At 36.6% G+C, this 23,518-nt stretch overlaps 1 pseudogene; it reads left to right on the forward strand.

The window, feature by feature from the left end:
* The first annotated feature begins 3,532 nt into the window (after positions 1 to 3,532).
* LOC131534256 (uncharacterized) lies at positions 3,533 to 23,184 on the forward strand (annotated as a pseudogene).
* The last annotated feature ends 334 nt before the right edge of the window (positions 23,185 to 23,518 follow it).

A 23,518-nucleotide genomic window follows, 5' to 3' on the forward strand; every position in this document is an offset into this window, starting at 1 on the left:
TTAGAGCTGTGTTGCGTTGGGCTGATGAACCTATATAAGAAAACAATGCTGCAGTGCATGCTGCTCATTTAGAAACACTGATGGAAAACCTCCTTTTTTCCTCTTCAACTGAAGCCTTTTCAATCACGCAGTGAAACTGCACGTCCATTGGTTCGTGCAGTGCTATAAAATCGAATCAATGGCTCGGCAGCGGCGCTGAGCGAGCCTATGGCTATGCAGCCCGCCATAGCTCGCCAAAATAGGCGGGGCCTCTGGCTATATAAGCACTTTGTTGCCGCATCTCAGATTTCTTCGAATGAAGCGACTGAGGCGTGCAGCTTGTGATGGATCCGCCATAAGCATTAGCAAAATCACATCAACAAAAAAAAAAGAAAAAAAGTCCATAGCCACAACCAGGGGTCAGTGTGAAATTGTGATGGTCTTTAATGACTCTCGCTTACGCAACAGTACAAGTAATATCATCATCTCCCCCCTAGACAAGACATACACTGAATTTAAAGGAGGTGGCCTGCACCATTTAAGAAGAAAAAGGGGAGTAACAAAAATTACAAATACATACAGACATGAAACACAAAAATCTGAAATTAACATAATACATTTGACTAAAATTAGAGCCATGGATAACTTTAGTTAATGTAAATAGCATTGTGCTAGACAAAAATCACATTCATCAAGACATCAGATTTTCAATGTTCTGTAAGGAATTTAGCCTTTATTTATAATTTTAGCTTTAGGGAATCAAATCGTAGAAATTAGATTTTGATCTGATTAATTGATATTAATCAAAAATGTATAATTTATACCTTATTAACGACTCGACCAGCGAGTATTAATACGGTATATTTTAGCAATTCGGCTTATTGTCGTGGCCACGATAATAATACAGAATTGGTTGGGTAAATCAAAGAGTACAGGTAACACGATCTTTGGCAAATAATTTAAGATTTGAAAATCACGGCACCAGACTATTCATTAAAAATGAATCGAGAGTTTATTTACTATTCTAGGATACAATACAAAACACATACACACGTTCTGGCAAGATGAAAGCAGTTTGAAGAAAGTTTAAAGCTATTCCCTTTCCTGAGAATAACGACGACCTGAAGACATCACAAACAGAAGACTCGATTATCATTATCTTTAAAGATTCATTCAATTCAGCTCAGCAAATAGAGATTGTTTGTTTGTTTGTTTACTTGCTTTGAGTTGAGTTGAAGGCTGTTCTTCTCTCTGGATGGTTGAGTGAGGGAAATCCCGGACTTTCGCGCTGACGTGTCGTTGTTGCGTGACGTCACTCGGGAATCCTCTTTTGGATTGGATGGCTTCCTGGCAGCGCGAATGGCAAGCCTTTGAAGTTCTTACGCTGCAGGCTTTGCATGTTACTTTGGTCAGACGTGGACAGAGTGTCCTTTGAGATGATCAGCTAGATGTTAAGTCTGTAGGTGGGTGAGGCGAGACCAAAGTTTCCAACTCAGTTTTTCTTCTGCCCAGCATGCAAAGGTAGGTGTCTGTTTTTATCGGACTGGTGTGAGTCCATCCCATACACTGTCTGATCCAATCACATTGTCTCTGTAGGGCGGAGCAGCCCAACGCTGCGATGGAGAGTAAGATTCCTTGGAATGTTCTGAGTTAAGGTTATATGAGTGTGTTCTTTTCGACCAGGTTCTACAGTTCCCTTCAACTAAACATAGTTGGTACATTCAAACTTCCTTCAGAAATCTAATAAAACAGCTCAACTTCCTGTTTGAACCCCTTTGTTAGCAGTCTGGCTTGGGTACACAACACAACAGTTACATTTTATTATCTAAATCCTATTTTTAATCTGTATCTTCAAGTTAAGAGAATTTTAACTGGTTTTAACATTTTAGCCTTAAGCCATATAACCAAACCCGTGCACTGACTCAGTAAAAATGACAATAAAGATATCTTGCTAAACCAATTGTACCAATATGCTTGCTTTTATTAATCAGTACAAAAATATTCTGTAGAAGTTATGTGTGGCCCAATACATGGCCATCATACAGCTTATAGCACGGCCAGGAACGCAGTACTCGTTCCCATATCTCAGGGAGTACGGCTGAGACTTACTTTATTTAACAGTAGACATGTCAAGCTTTCTATAGATATATTTCTCATGTCTCTGTGTGAAGTATTTGCTGAGTTACAGTTCATTTTAATGACGTGTTTCAAAAAGCAGTTCGCGGAGACGGAGAAGACAGAGAGCGCACCCTGTTTGTTTTCTTTATTCTTCAAAAGCACAAAGTTTAGTTGTTATTATGAGTGTATACAAATAAAAGTAGACCCCTTACAGATTCGAATGGTGTATTGCTCTTATCTGTACGATCAAAAATGGCAGAGTAATTCAAGCTCATTTCGGCCTTATCAGGAAAATCTGCCTCAAAACGCATATACTCGTTTGTCGACCCCAGAGGGTTAAATCACTACTTATAAAAATTCAGTGTTGTCATATTTCGAATACCTCGACTGATTTGAGGTCATTTCTTTTATAATTTTATTACTGATTGTGTACTTGTCATTTTTTGTAAATTCAATTCAGTTTGAAATCAAATTTGAAATCAAACTCCCTTGTTCTGTGAGCTTTTGCAGCAAAGTTAACCTTTTTTAAAAGACACAAATACACAGAATGAGCAAATATTTAATTTTGAGATTTTTGTAATGGTAATTGATCAATGTTTATATGTAAATAAAAGCCTATTTTAATATCTGTTTATCATATAAAGCAAACATGTCTTTTTAGAAGACTTGGATTAAACCACTCAAAGCTCAAAGTAATGATTGCCTTAAAAAAATGGATGGACAAAAAAAAATTTAGATATTAAAATATCTGTATGGCAGTATACATTATGTAGTTTTGCCAATGGTATTGAAAATGATTAAAGTAATCATGAAATCAAAAATGACCCTACTTATTTTTTTGTGCACATTACTAGTCTTTTGGTCAACAATTAAACCGTGCATGTCAATACACCGGGGAAAAAAAATCTTTAATCAAAAACTGAAAATTTGGACTTCCGCCCACATGGAGTAGACAGCAGAAAGGGAGCTCCTCCAATTAATTAACGACGATTAACAGATAGATCGACCATAACAGAGAATCATAGTTATTTTGTTTAGTTATTAAAACATTTCATTTCAGACTGTTTACTTAACATGAAACAGAGCTCAGTTTAAAAAATTGTGCGGAAAACGTCGCGATTGGTCACCGCGGAGAGCAGCGGAGAAGAAATGGCAGATCAAGCACAAGAACTAAGAACTAAGTTCACCTATATCACTCAAAACTCTCAGAACAGAACTTCAGTCATATCGAAAGGCAGTTGCTAGTGATATTAAAATGTAAATGGAAAGCTTGCACCAAGAGATTAAGAGAGAAATTTTATCTGTTCGTGAAGAAACAAAAACAGACATTTGAACGCTTCGTGAGGAACTTTTTGCAGATTTAGCCACCTTGCACAAGGCACAGGCGGAATTTGCAAATGATCGTGCAGAGATGGAGAAGTCATTAAATGACACAATGGATCGAGTCGCTGCCTTAGACAACTCACAGGAAACCTTGGATAAAGAATGCAAAAAAACACACAAGAAATGCACAGACCTGGAGAACCGCAGCCGGAGACAAAATCTGAGGTTCATCGGAATCACGGAAGGAGTTGAAGCAGGTAATCCAATCCGATTCATCACAGAGCTCCTGTCGGAATTGTTTGGAGTCGGTAGCCTAGGGGGATTCTCCAATAATTATCGATCGGCACACAGATCCCTTGCACTGAAGCCCAAACCAGGAGAAAGGCCACGACCTATGATTGTTCGTTTTTTACTTGGATAAGGAAAAGATCTTAAGACTCTCCAGGAATAAAGGCCGACTACATTACAAAGGAACTCCCCTGCACATCTTCCCTGACCTGAGCCCAGAGGTGAGCAAACTACGGGCTGCATTCAACCCGGTGAAAGCTAAACTACGAAATGTTATAGCCTGTACTACCCAGCTAAGCTAGCAATCACTGTAGATGGCTCCAGGTATACATTCGATAACCTGCAAGATGCGGAGAAATTTGTCGAAAGAAAGATCCTCAATTCCACCTAAAGAAAGGAATGATTCGTTCATAAACTGTGCAACAGACTTAAGATTGTATGAAGGGAATAAGAATAACTGCTCTTTTTGTAACTACATACTTTTTGAGTGACTCAGCTCTATTACAGAGCAAGGTTAAAATTGGAATGAAATATTTTTTTCACAATTATATTAACATTTGTGGACAATGTAAAAAATTATCAATATTAGACAATATGGTAATAGGTTGGTCTAAACGAAAGGATTTTATTTGAACAGGAGCTTAGTGGTAAGTCAAGTGCCCTTGTTTTCCTCTTGATGTATACTTGAGGCAAAATGTTTGTTATTTTGGAGCTTTACTTGATTGTCTTTCAGTTGCGGAAAGACTGGGGAGGGTGTAATGTTCCGATTTTATTTTTGTGTTTTTTTTTTTTTTTCTGGGCTGTCAATGTTCAAGATTGACTTTAAATTCTGCTTATGGCTAAAGGGATAAGTAATGTACAAGGGAGTCAAAATTCGGTTAAATTTGTGTCATGGTATTGTAAAGGACTTAATGGGGCTGTAAAACGAGGCAATATTGTGGCTCATCTCAGAAAATCAGACGCAGATATTATTTTTCTACAAGAGACGCATTTGAAAAATGAGGATAGGTTCCGGCTTCAGGGGAGATGGGTGGAGCATGTATTTCATTCCAGCTTTAATTTTAAATCGAGAGGTTCAGCCATACTCATTAAAAGAATATACCTTTTATTTCCAATAAGGTTATTTCAGATATTAGAGGGCGATATGTGATAGTAGTAGGAAAGTTATACCTTAGGCTGGCCACAATAAAAGGCCACTCTAAAATGTGCAGTTTTACTGTATTGGAGGGGTCCAAAAACCAGTCAGTATCTGGTGTGACTACCATTTGCCTCACAGTGCAACACATCTCCTTCGCATAGAGTTGATCAGGTTGTTGAGTGTGGCCTGTGGAATGTTGGTCCACTCCTCTTCAATGGGGGCAAAAACAAAAGTGTTGCGTTTATAATTTTGTTCAGTGTAGATCAGGATCTGAGTGTTTTATAGTGTGGGTGTAATAGTTTTCAGGTGAGCTTGTGATTGGTGACAGCTGTGTGATCAGTGCAATGGATAATGGGAAATTCAGGAAATCTGATGTGTGGTGTGAGAGTCAATATGATGGAGAGGCGACCTCTTGTGGCAGTTGGACGGAAAGCCACGAACCAGATTCGTGACAACGTGCTTCTAATACTTACAGAGGGATAACTAGAGGAGGGAAGGAACATAAAGTGTCTCTGTATGCTGATGACTTACTATTATATATCTCTGACCCCTCAATATCGATACCTGCTATTATGTCAATTTTAGAGGAGTTTAGTGCTATTTCAGGTTACAAAATCAATCTTTCTAAAAGTGTATGATTTATAATTAACCATGCAAACACACATCAACCATCCCACTCTCACCCTTTGAAAGTTTCAGACTCTTTGAAATATTTAGGGTCACTATTACTAAAACCTTCTCTGCATTATTTAAAGAAAATTTCTTGAAGATAAATGATCAGACCCTGCAAAGTTTTAAAAAAATTGGGATAACCTCCTAATTTCCCTAGCTGGTCGTAATATTGTCAAAATGAATATTTCACCTACATTTTTATTTCTATTTCATTGCATTTATTTTTTTATTAATAAGGCATTCTTCAAAAAAATTGACAAGATTGTATCTCAGTTCATTTGGAATAATAAAACTCCAAGAATTAAGAAGACGTATTTACAGAGACCTAAATATATGGGTGGTATGGGCCTACCTAACTTGCATTTGTATTGTTGGTCATGCAACATACAAGCCTTTTCATTTACACTTTATTATTCTTTGGCTGACTGGACTCTTGGCTGGGACTAATTTTCTCATCTCTGTCTTCTCCTCCTTCATTTACGATAAAAAACCCTGTAGTAACTCATTCTTTTAAGATATGGTCTCAAATAAGAAAACATTATAAATGGCATGCATGCTCTGTTCAGGCTCCAATAACTGCTAATCATTAATTTCCTCCATCCATATCAGATGTATCATTTCGTAATTGGTTTGAAAATGGAATTTGTTTACTCAAAGATTCATTCATAGATGGTTATTTTTCCTCATTTCAACAATTACAACAGAGTTTTAACCTGCCGAAGTCCCAATTTTTCAGATACTTGCAAATACATAATTTTAAATATTTTAAATATTACAGAAGACCAGTGGGATGATGCACAAAAACTGCTTCACTCCTCCTCAATATGTGCTAGACACGAACTTATATAGTTCAAGATATTGCACAGACTTCATCTTTCTAAAGAAAAACTTTCCAAGATGTTTCCATCTGTGGACTCAACCTGTGATAGATGTGGACAATCGGGTGCCTCATTAGCGCACATGTTTTGGAAGTGTCCCAAAATCATTACTGGTCCACAATTTTTCAAATAATGTCAGATATTATAAAAAGACCTCTGGACCCAGAACCAGTATTAGCTCTTTTGGGGTTAAAGATGATAACATTACAATATCAAAGAGTCAATATTCTGTGATTTACATTTGTGATGCTTCTTGCACGAAGACTTATTCTTCTTAATTGGAAACAAACCCCCTCCCCCCCTCATTTCACTTGAATAAGAGACGTCATGCAGTATCTTCAGTTAGAAAGAATTAGGTTCTCTATAAAGGATAAAGCTTATAAGTTCTATGACACTTGGGGATGCTTTATAGACTATTTTGAAATTGACAAGGTGTTGTTTCCACTTTGAAGCACTTGTGACAGCCCCCTTTTAATGTTTTTTTTTTTTTTGGAAAAGAAACTGGGAGGGGAATTCAAATTTCATTGTTATGAAAAGTATGATGTTTCTGCAGTGTTGTAATTTTGAAGTATGTTTTTGTTTTGTTCTCTTTACGAAAAACAATACAGAGAACGTAAAAAAAAACAACAACAAAAAAACAGAAAATTTGCTTCCACACTGGAATGGCGTTCTTGCACTGAAGACGTTAGTTTGATGGCTTGGGGAGAATCCTCTTGTTAAATCATGACGTAAGGACTGCTGTTTCCAGGTCCATGCCTTTCACTTGAGAATACTATCTCAACAGCCATTTATGAATACTATTTAATTCATATTATATATTTAAGCTAAGCATTTAAAAATTTGCGGTGCACACTACAGTCTCCGTGCTCACAGTGTCCCAGACACTAATATTTTAGCTGAATCACTTGTCTGGCCATCTGGGATTTCAGTATGGCGATAAGGTTAGGGTTATAATTTTTCAGTATTACATGACATTGTGGGTGTATATTAGCACAGTTTGGTGTTTTCTTGGGGCGTCTGGCAGAGCGTTAGGAGCCAGAAGCGGTGAAGCATGATGTCAGACGTAACTGTCGAGTTAACTGGGAATTTTGCACATCAACTTCTGCTTCTAACTCGACAAAAGCATCAGTCAACTACGGGGAACACTGGGAACAACTCCAGAATTACTTTCCAACTCTTGTATTTGGCAGTTTGGCAGGTTAGACAGTAACTGTTCAATTTAACTCAAGTAGGTAAGTAGATTCACATAGGTTGATAACCTTAAATGAAAAAATAAACAAATAAAAGGATACATTATTATTTCCTATTAAATGTAAACAAAATATGAATAAAATACAATCTGAATAAACTTTACACATACTATTGTTTCAATATTTAAATTTTCTTACTTTCTCTTCTTATTCAAGCATAACACTCATAATGTTTCACAAGCAAACACGTGATAAATGCAGTTGTACACGAAAGTTGTACGTCATACACTTAAATAACAATTATAGCATAACACAAGTTACTGTTCTCCTTCGTATTGTGCACTATAGTAATGAAATAACGCTGATTCATGTGATAATCAGTCCTTCATATAATTAAAGAGGGATATTATCATACCATCAGTGTCCATTTGTAACTCACAGCAGACTTTAAATTTTTTCCTGCACACGTCATCCTCATTTAGAAAACGCTCGTTGAATCCGCATCGTTAACTCACTAAACCGATGGCATCCCAGACTTCTCTGCACTCTCATTCTGTGTGCATGCACCTGCCATGTGAGTTTCACTTTCTTCCGTATTCGCTCGTCACTTCTCGCCGCTCTTCGTCACTTTCCGCTGTTCTCCATCATTCCGCTTATTTTAGCTTCACAGTAACAAGTAGAGATATTCTTAACCATGAATCTGCTATGAGCAAGAGGTGGAGAGGAGGTGCACCACAATAAAGCCCGCCCTTTATTCAATATTCTGTTTCACTTGGAAATATCACAACACTGAAGTCAGTTGCATTTTCCGGTTCACGGGTAATTTAATATTGATATTTTTCAAGGTTTTGAAGTTAGAAATTCCTGTATCATGACCAGTGTTGGGGAGTAACTAGTTACATGTAACGGAATTACGTAATTTAATTCCAAAATAAAAGTAATAGTAATTAGTTACAGTTACTAAGAAATCATTTGTAATTAAATTACAGTTACTTATGAAAATGTAAAGGATTACAAAGGGGGTTACATCTGATTTTTTTCACACACACTCCCACATACAGATTTAATTGATTTCTTTCATAAATTGCAGTGACTGCTCCAAAATATGAAACACCAATGTTTCAGATGTTTATAACATGCTTATCCGATAACTCATGTATTTCCTATATGGGTTTATGTATATGCTTTATTTTTTTTAAGATTAACTGTTTTTTTTTATATGGCATTGTTAGATTCCAGTGTTTCCTGTCATAGCTATGCAAAGATTTGATTTCAAAAACAGTCTCATAGCTATTAAACTATATCTTGTTATGATTTTAAATATATATTTAACCTCAGAATGATTTTAAAGTCTTGATGTTGTGATGGCTGTGCTTCAAAGGGGACATCGGATGCCCATTTTCCACAAGTTGGTATGATTCTTTAGGGTCTTCTCGAAATGGTCTTAGTGGTCGTGAAAAACAACAGCCTTTTTACCTTTAAATCTGTGTTGCAAAGCCAAAACACTTGAGAATTTATATTAAACAGCCTTTATTATCTCATGGCTTAAACATTAAAAATTAGTCACAGATGACCGCGCCTAATATGCCTTCATCAGGGTGTGGAAAACAAACACACTCAAAGTCTCTTATACAACAATCACCTGATCACATGACAGTCACATGACTTAAAGCCTTTTTACCTTGTCAAAAACAGCTCTGTTCTCAGCAACTCGTTTCGCTGCATATCTCTTTACATGCTAATGAGCTCTGCTCACCCCGCCCCTCTCTTCTGTGGAAGAGTAAAGGCGATTCGCAAATAATCATAAAAAATATAAAGTGTGAGACTTACTTCTTCTGGAGGTGCAGCTGGATCATGAACAATGGGTTCCTTGAGTTTTAACTTAACAAAACCTGCCTTGAATTGTCCCTCATTCAGAAAACAATCTGGAGCAAAATGATTTGTGCAGCCAGACATAAACAAATTTAGTGAAAGTGAAGTGATGTGTGGCCAAGTATGGTGACCCATACTCAAAATTTGTGCTATGCATTTAACCCATCCAAGTGCACACACACACACACTGTGAACACACACCCGGAGCAGTGGGCAGCCATATTGCTGTGACGCCCGGGAAGCACTTGGGGGTTTGGTGTCTTGCTCAAGGGTCTCACCTCAGTCTTGGTATTGAAGGTGAAAGAGAGCGCTGGTTATTCACTCCAAAATCAAAATCGCTTGATAATTGAGACTGTTTAGGTTTTTGGGGGATTAAAAAAGGGCTTTTTATCATTTTACATTTTTTTATCATTGTAGGGTGGTTGTGTTCACACACTGCCAAGACACTTTTATATGCAAATGAAGATATTTGGCATCCAATGTCTCCTTTAAAATTAAAATATTATAATCTTAATTCAAGTGATGAAGGATTTTGAAGGTCTGACAGTAATCAGTTTTGAGTAAGGTTAATCCTGTCTGCTTTACATGTTTGAAAATGATTAACAGTTGAACTTATTAGAAATTTAGAAAAGTAATCAAAAAGTAATCAGTTACATTACTTTAATAAAGTAATTGAAAAGTTACACTACTTATTACATTTTAAACAGGGTAACTTGTAATCTGTAATCTATTACATTTCCAAAGTAACCTTCCCAACACTGATCATGACCACTAATTCACATACTTTGTCAATAAGATAAAAATTGGTTTTGTTCAAAGTAGCTATTATCCACATAGATCTTTGATATGAATTAATATGTTTTAGTAATTCATTAAATATCGCCGGCTAAAAAGTAACTAGTAACTAGTACTCTGAGCAGTTTTTGAGAAGAGTACTTTTACATTTAATTGAGTATTATTTCAGCAATGCAACAGTAAATTTCCACCACTGGTTAAAAGTTGCATATGAAAGCAATGTGAGTCGATCGCTTGAAGTTGTCAAGCTCATAATCAGACGTGGGACTTTGTGTTTGTGATAGCATGAGACCAGCTATGTTGTTATTTTTATCCCGCCGTGCTCCATGTCTGTGTAATTCATAAACACAAATTTATTATGCACCGCATAATCAGATGGCTGACTTTGAAACCAAGTACGTTTTCTGTAAAGATAACAAGCCTGTGCTAATAGTGGAATGTTTATTTGCAAAGGCTAGCACTGCTAATGCTGGAGCTTGAGCTCTTGAAGCTCCACCCTCTTCTCCGGTAGCAATAGCTCATTTGCATTTAAAGCAACATACTCAAATTCAGCGCGTTTGGGCTAATACCCTAAAAGTGGCAATTTTAACAAGCTATAAAAATTTATCTGTGGGGTATTCTGAGCTAAAAATTTCACATATACGCTCTGGGGACAGCAGAGACTTATTTTACATCTTGTAAAAAGGGGCATAATAGGTCCCCTTTAAACTCTATCTCACAAATCATAATGCATTTCAAAGCAGCTGTATGAGAAGAAGAGTTCATTAAGAACTAATGGTCAATCCAGTGGCAACAGTGGACAGAGGAAGTATTTTGGAATATTTTCAGGTTTTTGAAGCCCTGTTTACACCTGGTCAATCAGATCACAAGTGGACCACGCTAAACACAGGGTGTGAAACGTTTTGAGCTTGTCCACTTTCGACCACTTCCAGAGGTAGTCGAAAACGCATTTGACTGGATTGTGTTCATGGTGTAGACGCTCATGTGATCGAATGTGTTCAAACAGCCACAAAAGTCCGCCTAAAGATATAACGCGTAAACATTATGGAAAGCGCACAAGCCAGGATTTCAACATTTTCAGCTAAGAGATAAAAGTTTGTTTTGGAATGGATAAATGTACCAAGTGTCACGTTCTCTCACCATTCCGGGTTTCTAACACACATTGCAGAAATGAAATTGCTGCTGTCAGTATGTTTTTCTGTCGTCTCCGGTCACGTTTATATGTAAATTGTATGCGCCCATTCATTTGCTCACCCATAAATCCTCCCCTCCAAGAAATCAGGACAGAAGTGGTTGAAAGTGGACAAAAGAGACAGCAGGTGTTAACACGTATGTGTCACCTTCGTCCACCTGTGATCTGATTGACCAAAATACATCTTAATAACAGGCGTAACCAGGGTCTTGGAAATAGGGCGAGTTCCCTTTAAAATGTTATGACAGTGGTTCTTGTCCCAGTTCTGCAGGGACTCCCTAGTAGTGCATATTTTGTCTCCTTACGTTAAAAAAAACAAACATTCTGGGTTGTTTCCATGGATTGAAAACAACTCAACATTTTTTAGAGTGTATTGATTTAATTAAAACAAGTTCAAACCAAAATAGCGTTTTATTTGTACAGTATCCTTTTTAATCCATTAGTTACTGAATGCCAAAGGTAGTTAACCATCACAAATGTTTGAAATATTTCAGAGATTGTCGATGACAACTCTATATTGAGAGCGGATTTCATTCAGGAGCTTCTTCCATCTGCGGAGCGAACGTCTCTCCTTTATCACCTGGCTTTCCTGAGTCTGGGAGCATTCCCACAGCTGGAGCGTGTGATCAGAGGTCAAGCTATTGAAACACAACTGCTGTTCGGATCCTCTGAAGCCCTTCTGCTGAAGGTATGAGGCCTTATTCATCATAACCACCAATGCTAGCTATCAGCCCTCTGATTTAAATGTTTCTTCTAAAAGAGTCTTTCCTGCTTTAACACTTCAGCTATGAGGCTGGACAGTGGATTGTGTGGATGCTGTGATTAACTTTCAAAAGGTGCTCTCTGTCACTGTCTTTAATCATTTCTGAGCACTGACTGTATGGAAGGCCTAGTTAATGCCACATGCACTCTAATATGTTTTATACTGAAAGTTACATTTTCAAATGAAAATGGCAACATGATTGTTTTATAAAGTATGCGTTCATCTGTGTAAGGGCTAACGTTACATTTTCGCTGGAGGTAACAGCTGCGATGTGAAGAACGCACTGAAAGACGGGGAAAAGCCGATTGAAGTCTACTGCCATTTTAATATGAAATTTAAAGGCGATCACAAATTTGTGTATAGTTTATGGAGCTAATCACAAAATCTTTACGGGGGCTGAGTAGAAAACCCCCCTAGTGACGCCCATGCTCTGGACTGAGAGGAGTCATTCCAAAGATTCATCAAAATCAGCAAAAACTGGATTTACAGATAGAGCTTGCTTCAGTCCTTCACAGGAGGGAAAGTGCAGAGAAGGCAAAGCTAGAATACCAAAGCTACCGTCATGAATATTTTTATTGACTTCAACTACAGTGGTACAAATTGAATTTGCCATTAAAATGTCATTAAGTGTTAATACTCTGTATTTTATAAGGTCATGAATATATTTTCAATATTTCAAATGTTGTAAAAAACATGAACAAGTGTTAAATGGTTACAATGGTGGTTTAAGCTATGCAGCATTTGGTCCATATCACTGCAAAATCAGTTAATTACAGCATCCCGCACATTTATATTTTATTGACATGATTTTTTTACATCATGGATAAGTCTAACGTTACCTAAGACACCATCACGGCGTGCACCTAACCATTTTATTATTACACATTCACGTAACCCAACCCCTGCTCCTAAACCTACCATTTCTCAATAAAACACAAGATATAACAGGCAGATACAACTACCATCATCATTTATTCAAAAAGTGATGGGAAAAGACGCAATCGCTGTCTCCGTCCGCCGTAAAACTCTTCCTGACATCGCCTTGGAATTATAAGGTATCCATCTGCATTCCGAGTGGTTTTGAGATATTGAACTTCAAAGTTTTTGCATTCCAAATAGCAAAAATGATATGGGGAACAAGTCTCTTTCCTACATGAAAATGACAGAGACTCTAAATGTATTCTAAATGTACAATTTCAAAATCCTCTCAGATTTTTAAATGGGGATTTTTGGAACGGGTCAAATGCAGATAGAACCTTCTAATTCTAAAAAGTCATTTTCCGTTTGGAATTATAAGGTTCTATCTTGCAAAACATTAATTGAAGCAACAATTTTCAAGAAATACAAATAGTTTTTTTATCATTTGTTTTAAAACATAAAATTAGTGTTGTAACAATGTGTCAACATGTATGAGAAAGAAACATTTAATGCTTTCTTTATCACATTTAAGGACAAATAATTTTTTCTTGGTTAAGTTAGGCACAAAGGGCAATACTAAATATTTTGTTCAGTGCTAATGTTAATTTTAGCTGGATTATAGTGGGTAATTAAACACATTATTGAGGGAACAGTTAAAGCAGCTAACGTTACTCTAATCAATCTGACAAGGACTTTATTTCACAAAAAGCAGCTCAGGGAAAATGGCTTATTCTCTTTAGATCAGTATGGCCGAGATAACATTGCTGACGTCTATTGTTGTAATAACAATTGTCATTTAAATTGTTGACTATTTGATATTTAAGGCTTAATGTTGTAAAATTTAAGACATTTTAAGACTTTAAACTGCATGAATATTTCGCCAATCATTACATATTCGGGTCTTTAGCGACCCAGACTTATATCCAGCATGGATGGATCTCTAATTGCTGCAATAGCAAACTCTCCTGATATTTTAAGAACATAAAGTAAAAAAAGAATAAAATAAGCATACTTTCTTACCTTTCGAAACTTAGAAGGGTTTGATTTGAGCAGATGATTTTACCATCACTGCCATCGTCAGAGCGCATTTCCCCAGTGATTCAGCATCTGGCTCATATTCACGATCTCAATATATTCTCAAAACTATCGTTTTCAGCATCTTCAAAAACAACATTTTGATCGCTATTCACCACATCCACCATCAGTGACACTTATATTTCATTATGTACAGTAATTGCTCTGCAGTAAAGCCATTCAAGCCAGTTACATTTTTGCAGATGATTATTTGTTTTATGCATGCGCTAATTATGAGTGAAAAATCACGTCATTATTATGTTTTAAATAGTGCCACTTTGTGGAATAAAGGTGAATTGCACTTATTGATTCTGCAGACACATAATTATTGTTGTTTAATGTTTAATTAGGTGCTCCAATGAAAGTATACATTTATATAAAATTATTTCTATTTTATTTTACAAATGTATGAAAACCATTAAATTAAGACAAACAACTGAAAGCATGTCATAGCACTTGCATGTTTTGTTGCTCTTTTGTTGGTTTTGATTGCTTCTATTTGACAGAGTATTAACACTTAATGACATTTTAATGACAAATTCAATTTGTATCACTGTAGTTGAGGTCAAGAAAAATATTCATGACACAATTATAATGGCCTCATGACAGCCAATGGCAAAACCAACCACATGACAATTTAATGTAATATTAACCCATAAAGTAAGTAGTTTCTTAAGTTTGATAATTAATCTCATCTGTCATGTTTATGACAGATTTATGACAGGTTATATTGCCTTAGTAATGTCAAGTTGTCATAACAAAGACATCGCAAACAATGTCATCTTTGCATTAGAAAATAACATAACTGAGTGAATTACACTTCATGGCAGTTGTCATAAACATGCATAAAATCTCCTTCATATTCATGACATGTGTCGTGTCAGTCTTATGCACACCCTTTCAAGTAAAGTGTTACCTAATAATACAGTTGTTGAACTTAAACATGACAGCTTTGTATCACAAGACAACACAGCAACGCACAGCTAACAGAAGAACTAAGCAGCACAGGTACACTGGACAATATTTGGAATCAAACTTGTCACAACGAACTAGAACAGGAAGAGAAAACTAGAAAATAAGAAATTACCACAATTTCTCATGACAGCGTCACATAACTTATGAAGTTACTATACTGTTATGATTCGCTAATGTGTTTAACTGTGTACGGTTGTGTAGTCACTGGGAATTGTCATGACTTACTAGTCTATCACATGATTAACTTGGTGATTGATGTTTTCTCGTAGTGTGTCGGCACGAGTTCCAACCTGGTCACCTCCCTGTTTCCAATACTGAAAAAAGCTGTGGAGAAGAACAAACCTGTTTTGGCGAAAAGTTACCTGATGAAAGCCAAAGAGTGGATCAAAGACATCGTAGCACAAGTCAATGTCATAGTGAAGAGGTGAAAATATTAGTAATATCTTACAGGAACAAATATGTGCCAACTTAATTCAAAGGGGAAACACATGGGTGATTTTATAATTACAGGTAAATTTGATGTCCAAAGTCGTCTTTTTTTGTTGTTGTTGATTATTTTTAAGTATTCAAATAATTTGCTATTCAGGGTCATGGATCACAAGATGTTTTGGGTCATAACAATAATATAGTTTTTCTAAAAAGTGTCAAGGTATACAGGTGCTGGTCATATAATTAGAATATCATCAAAAAGTTGATTTATTTCACTAATTCCATTCAAAAAGTGAAACTTGTATATTATATTCATTCATTACACACAGACTCATATATTTCAAATGTTTATTTATTTTAATTTTGATGATTATAACTGACAACTAAGGAAAATCCCAAATTCAGTATCTCAGAAAATTAGAATATTACTTAAGACCAATACAAAGAAGGGATTTTTAGAAATCTTGGCCAACTGAAAAGTATGAACATGAAAAGTATGAGCATGTACAGCACTCAATAATTGGTAGGGGCTCCTTTTGCCTGAATTACTGCAGCAATGCGGCGTGGCATGGAGTCGATCAGTCTGTGGCACTGCTCAGGTGTTATGAGAGCCCAGGTTGCTCTGATAGTGGCCTTCAGCTCTTCTGCATTGTTGGGTCTGGCATATCGCATCTTCCTCTTCGCAATACCCCATAGATTTTCTATGGGGTTAAGGTCAGGCAAGTTTGCTGGCCAATTAAGAACAGGTATACCATGGTCCTTAAACCAGATACTGGTTGCTTTGGCACTGTGTGCAGGTGCCAAGTCCTCTTGGAAAATGAAATCTGCATCTCCATAAAGTTGGTCAGCAGCAGGAAGCATGAAGTGCTCTAAAACTTCCTGGTATACGGCTGCGTTGACCTTGGACCTCAGAAAACACAGTGGACCAACACCAGCAGATGACATGGCACCTCAAACCATCACTGACTGGGGAAACTTTACACTGGACCTCAAGCAACGTGGATTGTGTGCCTCTCCTCTCTTCCTCCAGACTCTGGGACCCTGATTTCCAAAGGAAATGCAAAATTTACTTTCATCAGAGAACATAACTTTGGACCACTCAGCAGCAGTTCAGTCCTTTTTGTCTTTAGCCCAGGCGAGACGCTTCTGATGCTGTCTGTTGTTCAAGAGTGGCTTGACACAAGGAATGCGACAGCTGAAACCCGTGTCTTGCATACGTCTGTGCGTAGTGGTTCTTGAAGCACTGACTCCAGCTGCAGTCCACCCTTTGTGAATCTCCCCCACATTTTTGAATGGGTTTTGTTTCACAATCCTCTCCAGGGTGCGGTTATCCCTATTGCTTGTACACTTTTTTCTACCACATCTTTTCCTTCCCTTCGCCTCTCTATTAATGTGCTTGGACACAGAGCTCTGTGAACAGCCAGCCTCTTTTGCAATGACCTTTTGTGTCTTGCCCTCCTTGTGCAACGTGTCAATGGTCGTCCTTTGGACAACTGTCAAGTCAGCAGTCTTCCCCATGATTGTGTAGCCTACAGAACTAGACTGAGAGACCATTTAAAGGCCTTTGCAGGTGTTTTGAGTTAATTAGCTGATTAGAGTGTGGCACCAGGTGTCTTCAATATTGAACCTTTTCACAATATTCAAATTTTCTGAGATACTGAATTTGGGATTTTCCTTAGTTGTCAGTTATAATCATCAAAATTAAAAGAAATAAACATTTGAAATATATCAGTCTGTGTGTAATGAATGAATATAATATACAAGTTTCACTTTTTGAATGGAATTAGTGAAATAAATCAACTTTTTGATGATATTCTAATTATATGACCAGCACCTGTATAGATATAGATCATATAGAAATTATATGTGTAAAGTTACTGTTTGAGCATGAAAAAAAGAGAAGAAAGGAAGGTCTTCTCTACATTAGTAAGCACTCTTCTTTTGATTCATTTAGAAACCAAACGCTGCTGTATTGATCAGAGATGCACAACAGTTCCTGTAGAACTGTTTTAGACCCTACTCTGAAGTAGTTCCCCCAAACAGCGTTCCTACAACTGAAACCGTTCCCAGTTACTGCAGTGCGAACACGCCAAAAACTGGGAACTAACGCCAGTAGTTCTAGGAACTATGAAAACTTTCATCCAGTGTGAAAGTGCCTATTGAACTGTTGTATAGAATTACATTTGTCCATAATAATGTCCTCTTTAAGAAAATTGTTCAGTGTCTTGTCTTATGCAATTGAAATCCAGATTTGTATTCAATTATTTTTTTTGAAACGCACTGTATTATTCAGGTATGATCGACACAACAAAAGTGTGAAAACATGCACCAGTGACATGTATCAAGAACAAAACAAGACCGAAGAAATAAAGGAGAAAGAATCTGATGAGATGAGGGGTCTGAAGGATGCTCTGGCCAAGCTCGGAGTGGATCTGAAAAGAGTAGTCGACACAATTGAGATGAATGAGGAACAAATTCAAAAAACAACTGATGAGCTGAACGACTTCATCAAAAGATTTCAGAAAGAACACGGCCACTGGACTGTGAAGTTCCTTGACTTTTTTAGAGGCTATCCAGATGCTATGAAGGAGCCTAGTGCCATCGCTCTGGATATAAAACTGAAACATCTCGACTCTGTGAAGAGCCATCTGAAAAATGAAGAGTGGAACATCAAAATCAAGCAGACTGATCTTCAGCTGAAGCTGGCTAATTGTAAAATACGAATGGGTGAGAGTCTCTCTATGATTTTATTGTTACAAACATACAGTAAATGCATCTGCATGCATGTTATGCTCTTGACATGTTCTTCACAATGATCTCTCATAAATCATTCCAGGTGAGATTCCTGATCCCAACATCCTGAAGGAAATCCAGCTGTGTCTTTCTCAATCCAACAAATTATGATTGATCTGAAAAAGTTTTGGGAGAAGGTGGATGCTATTCTGAACACGCTGAAAGATAAAACCTTTGTTGGGGAGGAAGTCATTAACGTGGAGGACATGAAGGATGAGTTTCTGAGCTGCATTGACGATGCAGCAAAGGTAAGTTAGACGTTGAGCAAATGTTCCTGATGTAATTTGATTATGCCTTTCATGAGCTCTCTGAGTTCTCACTTTCAGTTCCTATGTTGTTTTTCGTTTATCCATAATATACTCTGATTAATAGTGTACAGCTGATACTATATTTTCTAGAATCCAAAGCAAAGAGTTTTGTAATCTCAAGCAAGATGCTAGTGTCTGATCATTGAAAGTTATTACCATCTTAACTACACTGTGTGCAGAATTATTAGGTAAGTTGATATTCTGGTCATATTTTTTTTCCAAGAACATTTTACCAATTCCAAACCACATCAATCTTAGTAACTACTATCAATTTTGTATTTAATCATTTATAAGTGATATATAATTGCCCATGAAGGCTGAAAGTTAAAAACTCCTTATTTCAGGTGTGCAGAATTATTAGGCAGGTTTTCCTTTACAGATAAAATGAGCCAAAAAAGAGATTGAACTCAAGAATAAAAGTTACAAATTATTAAATGCCCATGAGAAGGATGCAATACTAATGCAATAATAGAATTAGCAAAGTTAAGGCATGATCATTGGGCAGCGAAATGCTCATTGGGTCAGCACGGTCAGAAAAAACAGGTGGAGAGGAAAAGGCACGTTAACTGCAAAAGAATTAAGAATTAAGGTGAAGAATTAGGTGAGAAACCATCAGGAACCATTTAGTCTCCAGCACCATCATTTTCCAGAACTGCAACCTTCCTGGACTCTCCAGAATTACAATGTGTCAGGTTCTCAGAGACCTTGCTTGGGTAAAAAATGCTAAAAAATAATCCTCACTTAATAAGAATAACATGCTGAAGTGTTGTGAAATACATGAAGACTGATTTTGTATAGGCTTTATGGACAGATAAGTTGCGAGTGACTCTTGAAGGACCAGCGTCACATCCTCTTGTACCACTGTTTGAAGAATTTATCTTCCAGAATCTGGCAGTAAGTTTTAGGAGCTCATTTTAGTTCATCTCCTATCCTGAAAAGTCTGTCTTGCAGGATTGATTAAAAATGAGCTTCTAAAACTTACTGCCACTTACTAACTGTCATGTATTGGGTCAGATTCAAATCAAGTCAGATCAAGCCATGTTGTGGCAGTAATGCACAGTACATGGCTATAATGTCCTTTTTAGGCACCTGTTTTGTGTTACTTCTACATTTTATCACAAGTTATTCACTTTAACATTAATTTAGACTTTACGCTTTATTTTGACTAGTAGCCTAGTAAAAACATAGCTTTATTCTGGAAATCATATTCTGCAGTAATGCCATTTTATGCCTAAGGCCCATTATCCCACAAAGATTCTGCTACATAAAAACTACAGTAAGCATCTACTCATTTATCAGTTTAAAAAAATTGTTTTGGGAGAAATTGCTGAAATATGATGAGAAAAAAATAACATGACTTCAAAAACGTGACAATAATGCCCAGTAGATGGATTCTGTGTAGTCAACTGTTATTTGTTGAATCTAGATATTATCACATTTAATACATAAAGAATTGATTCAATTATTTTTGTAACATACTCAAAATAGTAATTAAAAAAAAAAAAAAAAAAAATATATATATATATATATATATATATTAAAGATGTTTCATTGTTCGTGTGTGTTTTCAAAAGCAATTAATGTAAAATGTTTCTGTTGTTGCTCTTAAATAATATATACTGATACAATGATGTCTCATATTTAGCCAATGAGGACATTCTCCCTGTTTGAGACAGACCGTCATCGACCAATAAGGGTTCCTCGTTGTTGTTTATACAGGTACATCTCAATAAATTAGAATGTCGTGGAAAAGTTAATTTATTTTTAGTAATTCAACTCAAATTGTGAAACTCGTGTATTAAATAAATTCAATGTACACAGACTGAAGTAGTTCTTTGGTTCTTTTAATTTGATTTTGGCTCACATTTAACAAAAACCCACCAATTCACTATCTCAACAAATTAGAATATGGTGACATGCCAATCAGCTAATCAACTCAAAACACCTGCAAAGGTTTCCTGAGCGTTCAAAATGGTCTCTCAGTTTGGTTCACTAGGCTACACAATCATGGGGAAGACTGCTGAGCTGACAGTTGTCCAGAAGACAATCATTGACACCCTTCATATTCATTGCCAAAGAAGCTGGCTGTTCACAGAGTGCTGTATCCAAGCATGTTAACAGAAAGTTGAGTGGAAGAAAAAGATGAACAACCATCCAAGGAATGGACTGAGGCTGGGGTCAAGGCATCAAGAGCCACCACACACAGACGTGTCGAGGAATTTGGCTATTTTCGTATTCCTCTTGTTAAGCCACTCCTGAACCACAGACAACGTCAGAGGCATCTTACCTGGGCTACGGAGAAGAAGAACTGGACTGTTGCCCAGTGGTCCAAAGTCAGATGAGAGCAAGTTTTGTATTTCATTTGGAAACCAAGGTCCTAGAGTCTGGAGGAAGAGTGGAGAAGCTCATAGCCCAAGTTGCTTGAAGTCCAGTGCTAAGTTTCCCCAGTTTGTGATGATTTGGGGTGAAATGTCATCTGCTGGTGTTGGTCCATTGTGTTTTTTGAAAACCAAAGTCACTGCACCTGTTTACCAAGAAATTTTGGAGCACTTCATGCTTCCTTCTGCTGACCAGCTTTTTAAAGATGCTGATTTCATTTTCCAGCAGGATTTGGCACCTGCCCACACTGCCAAAAGCACCAAAAGTTGGTTAAATGACCATGGTGTTGGTTTGCTTGACTGGCCAGCAAACTCACCAGACCTGAACCCCATAGAGAATCTATGTCAAAAGGAAAATGAGAAACAAGAGACCAAAAAATGCAGATGAGCTGAAGGCCACTGTCAAAAAACCTGGGCTTCCATACCACCTCAGCAGTGCCACAAACTGATCACCTCCATGCCACGCCGAATTGAGGCAGTAATTAAAGCAAAAGGAGCCCCTACCAAGTATTGAGTACATATACAGTAAATGAACATACTTTCCAGAAGGCCAACAATTCACTAAAAATGTTTTTTTTATTGGTCTTATGAAGTATTCTAATTTGTTGAGATAGTGAATTGGTGGGTTTTTGTTAAATGTGAGCCTAAATCATCACAATTAAAAGAACCAAAGACTTAAACTACTTCAGTCTGTGTGCATTGAATTTATTTAATTCACGAGTTTCACAATTTGAGTTGAATTACTGAAATAAATGAACTTTTCCACGACATTCTAATTTATTGAGATTCATCTGTACATGCAAACAAGGGTCGTTTGGGTTTAAAAGAGTCTCAATACAACAAATTCATTTGGGAATTATTTTTATTTCATAATGTGAAGTACAGTTAAAAGGTTTCCTTCATTTTGTTGTGATTGCCTTATCTTTCTTTACATTGATTGCGTATAATAAATCATTTTTATTACTCTAAGATAAATGTTCTGGGATGTATTAAGGTTTTACAGGCTAACTGTACATTTTGGAGGCACCGGCATAGACATTTCTACTGCTTTTGAGTTATTTAGTAATAGAAACCATAGGTGAATTTCCAGCCTAATTCTCAGTCTATCAGCTGCGGGACATCAGGCTCCTGTGAGCCAACTGAATGAACAAATACCAACAGGACGGGTTATTTTCTATCAAAAAAAAGGCATTTACATTGCTTCATAAAATTGAAGTTAAATCTTTGAAGACACATGGATGACTTTAATGATATCTTTACAACCATTCTTGGCTTTGAAAGTTGTAGCTGCATAGGCTGAGTTTACATTGAACTAACCCTTTAAAATCATCATGAAAATTTGTTTGTTTTTTAGATTTTTTTCCCCCATGTATCATTGCAGTGTTTTTTTTTATTATTATTATTATTATTATTGTTATTATTATTTATCAGTGCAGCTCATTATTGAAGTTGAAACTAGTTCAATTACGTCCATATAGTTTATAAAATTAGATTAATGGTGGCATGCGTTTTATCTTTCAGTACTGGGAGAGATTTGGTTTGTGCTGTCAGAGAGCTCAAGGCGTCTTCAGTGTTCAATCTAGAGATGCATATAAATTCCTGGAGATCAATCCATCTTCGCTCTCTGAGGAGGAGAGGAACCAGCAGTATGTGTCTATCACGGAGAAGCTGAAGAAAATCCATCCAGATCCACCAGCACTGAGTGACAACCAGATCTAATGCTTCCTGAATGCTGCTTACACAAATCAATGCATACAGCTTCTCATCATTTTCGTAATGCTTTGTAATCTTTACAACTGCTCTTGAACATGTTCAATTACAGTTCTACGTATACATGTTCTTTAATAAGTTGATGTTAGGAATATTATTTAGATCAATTTATGGCTATCTCTTTCAAAATCGCTTTGCATTTTTATTATGCTACATAGAGATCTTGTGGTCTGGTCACATGATTAATGTCTATGTCACACAATAAAGAAAAAAGACATGAAACATTTCATTGTAGCCAAATCCTTAAAAAAAACATTTCTAATGCTTCGGTGTACAATACATCAGGGTTCATTACAGTTCTGCTTCCATCCATAAATCATGTTAATAGCGGAGACAATATTTGTTGATACCTTCTCTAGAACACAAAAGAAAACAAGGTGGAATTATTTTTTAACTGTAATGCAATATAAACATAACCCTTGTCTAAACTAATTTACTACATTTAGTATTCACAAATTTACAACATTTAGTATTAATCAGAAAGTTAAAGCCATTTTGTAATAAACCAAGAATTATTTGGAGAAGCAAGGAAATGCAGTGAAAGTACTGTATTATGTATGTACTGTATGTCCCCATATTTCAAAACGCTTATAAATCATACAGAGTTAGTTTTTTTGATAAAGTAAAAATGCAGAAAGTTTCCTGTAAGGGGTAGGGTTAGGTGT

This window comes from Onychostoma macrolepis, chromosome 03 (genome assembly GCF_012432095.1).
Source record: "Onychostoma macrolepis isolate SWU-2019 chromosome 03, ASM1243209v1, whole genome shotgun sequence".
In the NCBI taxonomy this organism is placed as follows: Eukaryota; Metazoa; Chordata; class Actinopteri; order Cypriniformes; family Cyprinidae; genus Onychostoma; species Onychostoma macrolepis.